The 13,849-nt window shown below is 32.4% G+C and overlaps 1 non-coding gene across 1 annotated transcript in view; it reads left to right on the forward strand.

The window, feature by feature from the left end:
- LOC107441503 (uncharacterized) overlaps nt 1-579 on the forward strand; it is a 6,589-nt gene extending 6,010 nt beyond the window's left edge. Inside the window, exon 3 of the transcript XR_011636646.1 lies at nt 387-579. This is a non-coding gene — a transcript (uncharacterized protein). The remainder of the gene's footprint in view (nt 1-386) is intronic.
- Nucleotides 580-13,849: the final 13,270 nt, after the last annotated feature.

The raw sequence follows: 13,849 nt of genomic DNA on the forward strand, positions 1-13,849 counted from the left end.
TATATATACATATATATATAATGCGAAAAGCCTGGAAACTATAGGCTTCGCTAAGGATGATTCGAATCATTTGTATTAGTGCGCAGGATAATTTACCATTTTAAGAAAATTTTAATTTTACCATTTTAAGAAGAATCATGTACTGTCCATTCTAGAAGTATTGATTAACGGAGTTAATTACGTAAAAAATTCTTCTTACTATTAGTTTGGTTATGAAAGGCCGGCCATGACTACATCGTCAAAGATAATTTAACACTCCGATATCGTTTTCGATTTCTTATGAACATGCTTATTGATTTTAAAAAGGTTTCCGTAAGGTGGTCAAATAAATGGTGTACAAAAAAAAAGTTTAAGTTAAAACTGTTGATTGCTGTTTCCTCTTTTAGTAGGTGGAGGATCAGCGGGATCTACAGTGGCAGCTCGTTTATCCGAACTACCGTGCTGTAATGTGCTTTTACTAGAAGCTGGAAATGTAGGGCCTTTGTTAAATGATATACCTGCATATTCAAGAAATTATTATTTCGATGACATTAATTGGATGTACAAAACTACACCACAAAAAAACACAGCTCGGTTGCAAGTAAAGGCTTTGTTTCTGTAACATAAAAGTTTAGTGGAAGAACATACAAACTGTTGCGGCAAGTTTTTAATGTGGATATGGTATATCATAAAGATTGAAAACTGCATAAAAAGCCATTAAAAGTGAAAATGAAACAACAATGAAATCAGTAACAGAGGCATAAATCTTATAGAAGTCAGGAGAATGATCAATTGTAATCCTTATTTGGGCATCATAAGTACAAATGACGTAAAAGATGAATGCAGTTAATAATTTTTCAACAGATGCATGCTCAATCATATGTTCTACATGCTGAATACCAAAGGAGCGTCCCGTAGTGGACTGGTCGTAAAGACACTGTTCCCAGTGGAACACCGTTGTCAAGCATCACTGGCTGCGGACAGTAAGTAGGGGGTGACCACTTTGATCAGCCTGCTTGGTGAACGAAGGTGCGCGGTATCAGTCCTCGTTAATCTCTTCAACCGCAAAGTACTCGACTTCGCTCGCAGGTTATCGGGCAACCAAACCAGGGGGGCCATTCCTTTTGCAGAGGAAATTACGACGGCATGTCTTCGGATCCTCCTCAGAGGATGCCACATTGACATTGACTGGTCAGCGGTATCTTCAGCTGCTTGGAGACCATCTCCACCTTTTTGTCATGTTTCAACACCTTGATGACATTGCTGTGTATCAAAATGAAAACGCAGCCCCACATCGTGCCAATATCGTCCGTGCCTGGTTCGACGAGCATGCAGGTGAGATCCAACGATTGAATTGGCCACCTCAAAGTCATTATATGAACCCCATTGAACATATCTGGGATGCCCTCGATGTCAGGCTCAGGGCATTGAATCCTCAACCCACGAACAGCCCACAATTGGCTGCTGCTCTGCAGGATGTGTGGTACCAACTACCTCCGGACGTGTTCCAGAGCCTTACAGACACACTTCCACGCCGTATCGCTGCACTCCGCTGGGCCAGAGGGGGCCCGACTAGATATTAGGTGGGTATCCCATGAGTTTTGCTCAGCCAGTGTACATATATGCTGACTTCTGAGGTTTAAATCAAAAAAAAAAGAACAACCATCGTATATTAGAGAAGGACATCACAAAAATACATCCAGGCTTACGGAGGGAAGGATTTGAACCCGATTCCTGCACGCTTTAAAGTGTTTGGGGGAAGGACTATAACCCTCGGTGAAAGAGCTGACAAATTCCAGCAGCTCTACAAACAATATAAAAAGTATATTGGGAATATTTTCTGCTCATTTGAATGACAGGAAATTAATTTTGTTTATTTTCGTCTTTATTTTAAGAAATTATCCTCTGAATTTTATGAACGTAACCTCGTAATAATTCATTATCTTTCACACAAGAGAGTAATTTTTTTTTGTATCCTGTACAGATTGTAAATTGGCCCAGTGGAAAAGGTCTTGGTGGATCAAGTCTTTTGAATTCCATGATGTATCTTAGAGGAAATAAGAAGAACTTCGATGATTGGGCTGAGGACGGAGCAAAAGGATGGAGTCACGAGGAAGTACTTCCTTATTTTCTGAAGCTTGAAGACGAGCGGGATTCTCGATATTACCAACCTGGTATCACTCAATTTATTTAATTGCTTTGTAAAAATAAATGAATAAAATTAAATACACAAAAAAAAATGAAATGGATGAAAGCAGAAAAATAACATACATAATTTTAATTTTGTGATTAAATGTGTGAGCTTCATTCTCTAAGACTCTTAAACGATTTTGACTTATTTAGAAATAGTTTTTCATCTTTAGAACAGCCTGACTGTTTTCACTTCAGCGAGATATCAGTGGTGAACATGACATTGTGAGAATTGTTTTCCTAGTTTGGAACAACTTCGTTTGTTATAGACACTACAATATTACGTATTAAAATTGTAAAATAAAATAAGTATTACATAAAAGATGTAAAAATAACTTATTATTTATAATCTGTGAAAATAAATTTGAATTTCAAAGATGTAGAAATAATTATTTAAAGAAAATAAATATTGAAAAGTTGCAAAAAATAAATTAATTTTAACAGAATTAAAAGGTGCAAAAATTCCTGCAAAACTCTCTAGATCATATGAATTTCATTAATAAATCGAATGAAAGAGCCGCGATTGCTCAGTCGTATAGGTTGCTGAGCTTTCGTAGTGGATAACTGAGATTAATCTCTGGAGGCGGCTTGAAGTATGCCGTTTACTGACTTATGGAATTTTAACCTTCGATGTTCCTTCAGTTACAATGATCTGTTGTAAAAATTTTTTACTTTAAATCGAATGGAATTAATTGTATTATTAGTTTATAAGTTATAGGGACTGTATGCTTAAAAATTTGATTGTTTATAAAATCAAACATTGCTTTACGAGTTAATATAGTTACGAGATATCCACGCATAAATGGATATGTGCCAATATATATATAGTATATATATATATTTTTTTCCTAAATAAAGTTTTCTTATCTTACAATCTATGACTCCTGTTGACTTGATTTTAGTATTATTCGATTTTGCATAAAAAATATCTTTGGATCAATTTCTTAATTGTCTAGACAATAGTGATTAAGTTTTTTCCTCCCTTGCATTTTAGTTTGTTACAACGCATTCAATTTTTGCGAAAAGCAATATATTACCGGCGTGTTCTTTTGCAATTGGTAAATTTTATTTATTTCACAACCTAGTATAAAGAATGTTTGTTTCACATTTAAAATAAGAATATAAAGTCACAAGAATATAGAGCATATGAAGTTCCTAAACTGTAGACCTCCATTTTGTCATAAAAAATGGTATACCGATATGTTAAGCAAAAGATCTGTTATTTTAAAATTGTTTCACACTGTCAAAATAACAGTGTGAAATCGTTCGTTAAAGCAATCACTTCGTCAAGAGTGAGATGGATTAAAGGTCTTTGCCACTGCTGAAAATTTCAATGGGCGTTTGCTCTTCTGTATTGCTGCAAAAGCCGGCCATTTTGAAACCAATTAAATATATTTATTGGTAAAAGTCAATTTTGTTTTGTTAAATTTCGCCAATTTATTTATATTTAATAAAGTTAGATTAAATATTGTTTGTCCTGTTTTTTCTTTCTTTTATACTCTGCATAACAGAATACCATTCCACTGGGGGACCAATGGCAGTCGAATCTCCAAATTTCTATCCTAAGATTCAAGATCCGATATTTGAAGCTGCCAGAAGCATGGGGTACGAAATCGTTGATCCTAATGCCGAGAAACAAACAGGTAAGTCAAACATAATAGCATTAAGTTTACCTCAATTTACTTTCAATTTCAAAAGAAGGGCGCCGTGTAACATTTCAGATGAGTTCTCTATTAAAAAAAAAAGAAAAAAAAAGAAAAGAAAACTCATCTGAATTGTCACACGGCGCCCTTCTTTTTCTGCCACAATTGCCGAATGAGAGTGAGCACGTGACCGAGGAGTCTCGGATGTTTCAGGTAAGAGAGGTAGTCAAATATAACAGCGGGTTTGCTCGATTTGTATACTAGCTCTATGGTATATCTTAAGCCTATGGGCTTTAGTGAACATATTTACATTATAGACTTTAGGCCAATTCTTTGCTGTGGCGGCATAAAGTAGCCACGTGACAGCAAATGGTCAATAAGCGAACTAGGCAAGTTTTTTTTTTCCTTTTCGATATCGTTAGTACAACATAAATCCTACTTTGGGTCGGAAAGAGTTAATTCTTTATACAACATATAGAGAGATAAAAAAAAGAACATTCTTTAACATTTTATGCTTGAAGGAAAAAAAAGAATACAAGCAAATCAGTGTCTACCAGGGCTGGTGCTAGTTAAATCACTAGATTTTTTTCTTAAAAATCATTTATTTTAAATCCTGTGATTTTTTTTTAAAGAAATCATTGATTTGAACTTAATGATTTTTTAATATAAATCATTAAGTCGAAAATATTTTTTGTTCGATTTTGTCTAATTAAATTTATTTTTGATTGGTAATGAAGGGTTTATCCAAAAAAAATAATGAAAGAGTAAATTATTATGTTTGATAATAGACATACAAATAAATAAATAGAATTAAGGATTTAAATTGAATAAGAGTAACGTTAAACTGCTAAATTATAATTTTCCAATACCTGTATATAAAATAATTTGCTGCTAATATACATGTTTTAATTATACCTATTTTGTTTTATGTTTATTTGAATATTTTAAGTGTTTTTAAGAGATATCAATATTAAAGGAAAACTTGTTCTGCTCAAAGGATCTTACAATAATTTATTCTTTAATGTATTCTGACATAGACTAATTTAATCTAACTGACTAATTGCCTTCCCTTCTTTAAAATTTTAGGATGTTCAGCTTGAATAAAAATAACCATGATTTTATCTATTCAGTGATAAATTTGTTATAATGAAATAATAATTTTTAAACATTTCAGTGAGAAATATCTACTATTTCAGCTTTATTGTTGTTTTTAAATAATATTAAGTATTGCTAAATTTATTTTTGTCAGATGGTTTAACTGGTAAATGTAAAAAAAAAAAAAAAAAAATCTGGTTTAAATAAAAAATATCCAATTTAAACAAAAATAAAATAGACTTTTTTTGATTTTTTCATCAATCATGAATTTTGCCAGCTTTGATCTTTTCATTAGTTACTAATTGAAAACATGTTCTTTCATTCAATCATAGGATTCATTTTTTTTTCTAACTAAATAAACCCTGAAACTACTTATGTTTTATGTACAATTTTAGTACATCTTCTATCTCCTTCTGCACAAATGAATATTCACATCTAAGCATTAATTCTTCGAATTTTTGTCAGAAAGTATACAATTCAAATTGTTATTTAAATAAAGAAAAGAAAAGAAAAGAATAGAAACGCTTTAAAAAAAATCTGAAAAATTGCTATTAATTGCTTCCCGCAACAATTTTTTTAAAAAAAAAATGAATGAAAAACAACATTTTTTAATATCATTAATAAATACAAGGAACTGAAACAAAACATAATACGCAAATTTTAAGTTTAAATTTTAATTTTCTTATGTTTAAAAAAACATTTATTTTACCCTCAGTTTATTATACCGAGTTATCTTGGACAAATGAAAAAGTTGAATATTTGTCTTTGTGTGATAATTTTCAAAACAAGGGACAAAACAAAGTGATACTTTCCAAACTCCAGTAAAGTCATTTTTTTACTTTTTACTTCTTCAATTATTTAAACTTTTTTTCTATGTAAATTCAGCAATCATCGAATATACAAAACACGCAAGCAGTTCCACAATCCAACAGCAAAACCGTCAAACCACACATGGCAAACTTCCAGTCACAGCAGATAATTATAAATTCTGCTACGCCCGACTTTTCTCGGGATAATAAACATTTGCTATATATGGATGGTGTTTTCTACAGTTTGGAACGCTGCAAGCTCGGTACCGCCTAAATTTCCGGGTTACTGCTTCCGTTGTATTTTAAAGCAATTTGGCATCGTTGTGTTTTGAGATTCTTGCAAACAATGTATTTGATTTCTTATTACTTGTGTTTGCAATGCTAACAATGTTTGCAATGCTAACAATACTTGTGTTTACAATGCTAAAAGTGTTAACACTAACGTAAGATGGAGCACAGCTTGCAACAAGAACAAACAGTAATAAGCTTATGGAAAGAGACCAAATCAAGACTGCCAAAAAAGCGAGTTATTCAAAATCTAGCAACTATGTTACCTTTTTTAATACTAAATAACAAAATAACTAACTCCAAACTTTTCACTCCAAACTCCCCAGAATTACATAATAACATTAATATCTTATGAAATACGGCAGATTTGAGCTCAGAAATTATCTAATTTATTTATTTTATTGAAAACAAAATTAACCGTTTGAAAACATCGCCTATCAGAATAACAAGTAGTAAGCAGCTGCAAACTTTTTAACCGGAACTAGAGTAGGTGCCGAGCTCGAGATTGTTATTGTTTGCATTTCTACTGAAAACATCATCCATACGTACCCAAGTTAACTCGTTATAGTCAGGGAGGAAGGAAAATGGGACTAAGAACAACAAGACCAATCTGCGTGCGTGTGGAAACTGTAAGGAGTTGCTAATAATCTCCTTTTATTTCATCTTAGATTTTTTTAGTAATGAAACACGTTTTAATAATTTGTATCTTGCTATCCTAGTTCTTTTCATGTTAGGCTTCGATATAGTTTTTTTCCTCACTTAAATATTGATTTGCAACCCATATACTTTAAGCTTATTTTTGATGTCGATTCTCGAAATATATATGTTAAAAGCGTTGTACATAGAACACCCAATTAAAGTTACCAATAATTATATTTTTCAAAATGCAGCACGTTAACTGCCTATTTTAAGTATTTCTTGTAATCCTTGTTTCATGTTTTTTTAAGGATTTGTGGAAGTTCAAGCGTCTCTTCGTAACATGCAAAGGTGGACTACTGCGAAAGCTTATTTAGTGCCGGCGGAACACAGAAAAAACTTACATATTCTTACAAATGCTCACGTGACTAAGGTAAATAGATTAACAAATAGTGAATGTCCCAAAAATAAACTAGGGGATTTGAAAAATCAGTTATTAAAAAATGGAAGACGATGGAAATGGAAGATAACATGGAAGGTGAACTGAATCTGAATGTAAACAGTAACAACCTTTCTAAAACCGGATGAAATTAAAATAAAACTTCAGGTGTATCCCTCCCCTCGTATTATGCCTTCTAGGCAATATGTGAACAGGCTTAATATTCTGGGAAGTTCTATTATTGGGATTTGAATTTAAATTTACTCGTAATTTTATCATTCATAAAAGTTTTCTTTAATTTTTAAATTCTAACAGGTCATGAATCAAAAACAAATTTAAGAAAATTAATATCACAGCATAAATAAAGTTTAAGGCTCGCCATGTTTTGAATGTTATCCCTTATTTGATTATATTTGTGTAAAATAGAATTGTTTCTTATTTTTTGGGTAGCACCGGAGCAAGCTCGCGAAGTCTTCCGAATTCGTTTCCTGTTTGTTTCGTTGAATAAATTGAAAGAAAGCGTTGTATTAAAAACACTACAAATATAAAGGTATTTTTTCGAACTTAAACGAAAAAATCAATCGGAAGCAGTAACTTGAATGTCTTAAGACGAATTTTAACCCCAAGAGCCATCTGTGCTTAACTTTTCACGGTTAATCATCCGTAGCTTGATGCTTCCCGCTTAGAACACAGGAACAATTTTTCACCTCAACTCTTAAAATAAATTACAAGGACCGATGCTGCTGATAAATAAATGTATCCAAAAATATTTTCAAAACAACCACTACTTTTTTCAATAACGTAGCGTAATAGAACAACAAAATTAACCTACTACAGAGGAAATACTTCAAATGAATTTTGTGAAATTTAGAAGGAGACATTGCTTTATAGTTTTCTAGTCTATGGCGCCATCTGATGGTAATCTTTGTAAAATTTTAAGAGATTCAAAAATCTAATTTCCTTAGTAATATGCCCCAAAACTGCAAGTTTCTAGCAGCTTCTGTTTTTCTACAATTTTTTTAAATTGTTGATTATTTTTGGAATCCTTTCAAGGAAGTGAATTTTGTTTTATTGGTAAATAACTTCATTTTCATTGCTTAAGAAAGCGTCTTCACTATCAACCATATTAAGATTTTACAGCTTATGATTTTATAATTTTTTATTTAGTTCTCTTTAATTTTTCTCGAAATAACAACAAAACTGCTTTGACATAATTGCTAGTAATTTAATTATTTCCAGTTAAAGTCTCGTTTTTCTCTCCTAGATATTGCTCCAGAATAATAGAGCAGTCGGTGTTTCATTTGAAGTGAATGGAGAAAGATACGCAATAGAAGCAAGGAAAGAAGTAATTGTATCTGCCGGTAGTATTAAAACTCCTCAAATATTGATGCTCTCTGGAATAGGACCAAAAAATGATCTTACAAAACTTGGAGTAAGTTAAGGATTTGAAAAATGATAAGCTGTTTTAACCAACAAGTCTGACAGACTAATTGAAATTTTTTTTTGGCATTACGCAGTGTGCACTACACATTTAAACTATAAATCTGGTTTAAGAGTATATTTTTAAAAAATGTATATAAAATGAAGTCAAGACAAAAACCTGATATAAAATTAGAATATTCAAAATATTGAATGTCTTTATTTAAATTTGTATTTTAACCGTCATTGCTGCTGACTCAATTTGAAGTTTATGATTACCAATGTTCAACACCGCGGCCTTGTAATTCTGTATCCAATCCTGGTTCAAGTATTGGAAGAAATTTGTCTTCGTGGAGGACTTTATGATGAAACTAACGTTCCATCAACATTTGTGTTGTATGGGAATAAAAATCACGGAAACCATCCATCGTTATCTTGACGACAAGGGGACTAATGGCAGTCATTAATCTGTCTATGCTGAATTCTTATTGATCAGCCATCACTGTAATTCGAACCAGTGCTCTTGCATATCCTTATTGAGTTATTCTCGTATATTCTTTTGCAGTAAAATTACAATTTAAAAGAAACACCTAATGCCTGCATTTTGCAGATTCCTGTCGTAGCTGACCTACCCGTTGGACACAATTTGCAAGACCAATGTTCATGTCCAATGAATTTCGCTTTGGACTCTAATTTAGAGACTGCAGACGAACAGTTAGCTGATCCTGAAATAATCGAGCAATACATCAATCACCGAGAAGGTAATGAAATAATAATTTATTTGAAGGAGTATTTCGAAAGAAATTATTATATTAGTTTTATTAGAAGTAATAATTTTACTTAGTTTAAATGTTAATGTAATTCAATACGACAGACATTGCTAAATAAAGAGGCCGCCAGAGATGTGTAGACGTTTACATTCTTCTAATCTAATGCGTAGAAAAAATTTCTTTTTAATTCCAGTCCGTTACCGAGCTACTATAAGAAGCTGGATGATTATCTCCTTCCATACTAAACGATTCTTAATGGTTGCAAGGAAATGAATTTGTGCTGGAAGAAAATCTTCTAAAAATAGAGGACTTAAGCCATTGTTCCGATCGTCACTGGTGTTACTTTACGTCATCACCATAACTAAGTTGCCAGGTTACAAAATATGAAATTGAAGCGTAATAAAGGTTATTGAGAATTTTTTTTAAGATACCTTCTAACTAATTCTGGAAGTACTTATTGTGTTATTTGTTGTATTATTCTGTTAGTTAGTACTGTTTATGGAAGTATATTTTGAAATAGTTTTGTAAATTGATCGCAAGTACATGATAGGTTTCTCTCATAGGTTATATTGTGGGGGTTCAGAAAGAGGTTGTATCTTTTCCTTCTTAGTTTGTCGTTATTTTAATCTAGTAATTTTTTTAATATCCCTCTATTTTTAGATTATTATTTTTTCCTATTTTTTAAAACGTTTAAAAAAATTTTCTCTTTTAGTCTCTGTGTTTTGTCCTTATATTGATTGTACAGCGTATCTATATTTGCAGATCATGCACAGTTTATAAAACTCAATTATGACTCTTTTTTGTATCAGTCTTTATAATAATCTAGTGTGCTTTACCTAAATAAAGCCACCTTAATGTTTGGACTGAACCAGACACAAAGAAAATCAACGAGAATCAAACATATATATTAAGAAACTCTATATCCAAACACACATTTACAAATAATAACTCACTTCCTGCTCCACCTCTAATGGAAAAATACACCGGACAAATAAAAAAAAACGAAGAAAAAAGGTGTCCTATCAAAATAAAACTTCTTCTGATAATATTTAAAATACCCACTGCATTTTAATAGGACTTAAAATATGTTTATTATTTGCCTATTATTTATCAATCCATAGAGGACAATAGCATTAATATTATGTCAAGTTACAATGATGACATTTTTCAACTCTGCCAGCGGACTGAAACTATTTCCTTTTTGAATATACAGCCACATTGAGGATAGTCCCTCAGGTTTTTTGGGGGAATTGAGACCATGAGAAAAGGCAGATCATTCCTGACATGCACCTTATTATCATTAGATACCTCCAGTTAGAAGATTTTTCAGCGTAAAGGAAGTCATTCCTTGCTGACAAATTGGCCTTGGGCCACCAATTATCTCTTAAAGTGCAAGTTCATGAATTATTAGTATTTTTTGGTAATTGGTAGCCTTCCTGTGGTCTGGTGAAAAAACTACGCTAAGTCAATTTGCCGAAGTTTTAGCCCACCATAAACAAAGACTTCTCACAGTATTTATGAGCCTCCAAATTACTGTCCATTTGGAAAAGGTTTTTTCTTTTTTCGATCATATCTACTGTTTCATTTTATATTTCCTATAAGAAATTTACTATATAAAAAAATTAGCAGTGCCACAAGTTGAAAGCTATCATCATACAAAGATAGTACAAGATCGAAGGTATAAGATGATCCAGAAAGTTTTATGTGAAATTAAAAACGCAAGAAAAAAGTGAAGGATTTTTCCCTCCTTCAGACAGCAAGGGAAAAGATCTTAAAATGTATGGGAAAGCTTCTGAAATAGTGGGTGGACTTAGACAGCTCCGAGTAGCTGGGCATATCATTTTGAGGTCTATTGTACCCAAACCCTAAAACATGATTAATAAGAAAGCTTTATAGCTGAAATGAAGTTCAACTTTAAACACCTGACAAGAACGTTTTGTAGTTCCTAGGCCTTAAGGCAATGTTGCCCTAAATCAGGGGTGGCGAACCTTTACACCAACGTGCCATTTTCTCTAAAAAATTGCTTAATGAGATCATAGACGTGCCGCTAAATAATTTTGACTTCGTGATTATTGGGAAAATAATAATACTAAATATGTACTATCAACTCAAAACTCTTTATTTACACGAAAAAAAAAAAAACATTTTGCAATATCTCAGTTATACACGTAATTCAACTTAAAGTAATATCAGTGTGACTTCTGTTGTTGTAGATTAGATGACCAATAACTTATATTAGGTTGTAAGATGTTTGTTTAAGCAGGATTGTTGATTTTTTTTTTGCTAATTATTTACTGTTAGCTTGTTTTTTAAGGTTATTAATTGTTTTTTTAGTATTAATTTTTAATTTTTTTATTAATAATTGTTTATTATTTTGTTTGTTTTTTGTGAATTTTAATTTAATTGTTAGATATGCTTCATAGTGTAACAACAATTGTGATCGGTGGAGTGCCCAAAATATTGTGTCGCGTGCCATTGGTTCGCCATCCCTGCCCTAAATGCTCAAAGTTTTGAGCAGAATAGACCTCAAAATCGCATATGTCGTGATAGTATCCTTCTTAAGAGGACAACCTCGACACAGAGAATCAGATTCAATACCCATTATGTATAGGCATCTCCTGAGGGAGCAGTGTCCACTGAGAAGACTTAACAAGTCTTTATCCACCAATGTGGAGGCTGACGATATTCAAAAATTTTAGAAATCCATTTATTGCCATTTGCAGGTAGTTGGTATTTCGAGATCGGTCGGTATTTTAGTTCGAAGCGGACTTTCCAGCATGACAGTGTCTTCATTTACCATGCAAAATCTTGGAATTATGGTTTTTTGATAATAAGTTGCATCTTAAGAATTACCTTCCGTTTTACGTGTCCTCAATCCCCAAGAAAACGGGGGCTATCCTCAGTAGGACTGCATATAACTAATGTAGCAGTTTTAGCTCACTGCAGAATTGTAGGCTGCCCTCATTAAAACCGAGGACAAGTACTGAAACTAATGTCTTCCAGGATTTTGTCAATGGTACCCAAAATCATATATCTGAAGCAATATATGAACTTAACCAACCGATATACACTGGCGTAAGAAATTAAGAGAATTTGCAGACTTGGCCGATTATCTCTAGAACTACTGGACCGATTTTAACGAAATTTGATAAGTGATAATTGATGCATTGTACATAACATGCATGATCGTACGTAACACTCGTTGGAGTCGGAAGGTATGGAATTTCCACCGGACAAATCAGGCCACTTGCTACAGAAAACAGCTAACTTCCTTATTTCAAATATGAAATCACGCTGCCAGGCTTGTATAACTGAAAGAGGGGACCATTAACCCATTTTTGTTTATTCTGCAAACGCTGTTTCATACCTTCCGACTCCAATGAGAGCTACGCAAGATATTGCGTGTGTATTGCATTTGTTGAATGGTTATTCGTTTTGCATTGTATCAATGTATGCACATTTCAAATTTCATTAAAATTGGTTCAGTAGTTCTACAGATAAACGACCAAGACTGAAAATTCTCTTGATCTCTTACAACAGTGCATTAGCTAGAATCAGAAGTGGTTTTATTTCGACGAGACACTTCCCAATTTTACCCTTGTAAAGCAGGCAAATTAGTTATTCCTTGCAATTACGTGTTTCGATATAGACTATTTTTATGTATAAGTCTGTGATAAAATAAAAATATTGTCTTCGTGTCTACAGAACTGTTTATGCTAACCTTCTAAAAAGAATTCGTAATGTAAAAAGAAATCGTTTGGAAGAGACGTTTCAAGTATGGAATTTTCTGATAAACCTGAAATTCCAAAATAAAAACATTTTACAGATTGCATCAGTGATATTCGTTAACTTTCAACTGTCATTAAAGGAAAGTGTTCAGTGCTCGTTCTTAGCCGCTTAATAATTTTTTTGTTCGATGTATGAGATAAACTCAAGGAACACTGTAAACGAGGTGGCACAGACCTCTTTGTCACCAAACTAGATTTTCTCTAGTCATCTGAAACTACGTGTTTATACTGTTTAGAGTTATGCTTAAGTTGTTTCCATAAAATTGAATAGTTTGAAATTAATTATTCGCTTAAGAGAAAAGCAAAAACTCTCCATACCGTTATTGACACCAATGATGCTTGATCAATTTCGGAAGTACGTACTAAAATTGAAATAAAAAAGTAAGCTATGTAACACTAATAGAAAAAGGATGCAAGTTTTTTTAAGGAAATCGTAAAAAGTCGTTAAACAATGGTTGACGTCAATGATGCTTAATTAAATTTGGCAATAGAAATTTTTGGTGTTATGCTTATTGGTGCAGTTCTAATAGGCACTTGGAAGTTCTAATAGGCACCTCGAGCGACAGCACAATGCCAAATGATACTGAATACAATTAATCTTTATTTTTAAGTGATGAGCACCGAAAAACGTGTTTCGTTCATCTAATAACGTAAAGCCCTCCTAAAGTACAAGAAATAAAAATAAATGAAAAAAATTGGAATTATTTTGGCTTTATTAATTGTGATGGTAAGCTTTATTAATTTATTTATTGTGTTTAGGTCCATTAATCTATTAAATTATTTTAAAAAATAT

This window comes from Parasteatoda tepidariorum, chromosome 4, assembly GCF_043381705.1.
Source record: "Parasteatoda tepidariorum isolate YZ-2023 chromosome 4, CAS_Ptep_4.0, whole genome shotgun sequence".
Taxonomy (NCBI): domain Eukaryota; kingdom Metazoa; phylum Arthropoda; class Arachnida; order Araneae; family Theridiidae; genus Parasteatoda; species Parasteatoda tepidariorum.